Source organism: Limulus polyphemus, unplaced genomic scaffold (genome assembly GCF_000517525.1).
Source record: "Limulus polyphemus unplaced genomic scaffold, Limulus_polyphemus-2.1.2 Scaffold9279, whole genome shotgun sequence".
Lineage (NCBI taxonomy): Eukaryota > Metazoa > Arthropoda > Merostomata > Xiphosura > Limulidae > Limulus > Limulus polyphemus.
Window position 1 is genome coordinate 7,692 of NW_013674889.1, and position 1,457 is coordinate 9,148.

Consider the following 1,457-nt stretch of genomic DNA (forward strand, 5'->3'; position numbering starts at 1 on the left):
TCGAATTTGAAAACATACACTATATATACATGAACAAAATGTAAGAACATACAGTATATATACATTAACAAAATGTAAGAACATACAGTATATATACATGAACAAAATGTAAGAACATACACTATATATACATTAACAAAATGTAAGAACATACACTATATATACATTAACAAAATGTAAGAACATACACTATATATACATTAACAAAAGTAAGAACATACAATATATATATATAACAAAGAGTAAGAACATACACTATATATACATGAACAAAATGTAAGAACATACACTATATACATTAACAAAAAGTAAGAACATTATTATATAAAGTTTGACACATGTTTGAATTATCTCACACATTCTGTTTAAAAGTTATATTTTGTGTGTGTGAGAGAGAGAGAGAGTGAGCGAAGCGTGAACTATTCTTCCTTCCCATCTTTCTCTCTCTAAACCGTTCTCGAGAACACGTGCAATTTAATCGTCTGTACGTAGTCATCCAATCAAAAACCAAATGAAAATCCAGTGTTATTGGGTCACACCCACCGTACTTTGACTGCCTACACTTTCTCAATTGTTTATTGTTACATTACCAGAGATTGTCATGCACTCGGAACAGTTGTTTACAGCTGTAAGCCGGAGCTTGCCCCGTAATCCGCCTCTCTCTCTCTTGCCATAAAGGGCGACATGTGAGAGCACGTCCCGATTGAGTTACTGGACGTGTAGAATGTTTCCGGAATAATCATTTCTGGACGCCGCAGCAGGTTTGGCGGAGGGTGTTATCAGAATAAAAGTTCCCGTAAAACCTTTCTTAGAACTATTTCTTTATCCCGTCCATCTATACCTTTATTTCTTTATCAGCATATCGTGTTTTTTTTCATCTAGATTCTGTTTTTACTTATCTGTCACTCTCTCTGCCTTTGTATATGTCTTTATATTTAATATTTCTTTACGCATTTATTTTTTATGTTTATCTGTCTCTCTCTTTCTTACTTACTCTTTGTCTAGCACGTGCACGAACGTAACAAAATCATTTTTTTCTGAATATTTCCATTTCAGTTCAGGACTATGCAGCTGAAGTTACGTGATTCGCGTCCCGTTACCATCAAAGAAAGAACGCGCACCGCCACTTTGGCGTCGTTGGTGCGTTTCTGAGAACAACAACTGAAAAGACGACTCTTTAACTATGTTCGAAGTCCATTTGTTTGTTTTAAAAATCACTCGTCTCTTGTGAATTGTAAACATTGAACATTTGTGTAAAGCTTGCAAACCTGGCTAACCTTAAACTATTATTTATAGTTAATACTAGCTAAAGCTTGTAAACTGGCTTACCTTAAACTATTATTTATAGTTAATACTAGCTAAAGCTTGCAAACCTGACTTACCTTAAACTACTATTTATAGTTAATACTAGCTAAAGCTTGTAAACCTGGCTAACCTTAAACTACTATTTATAGTTA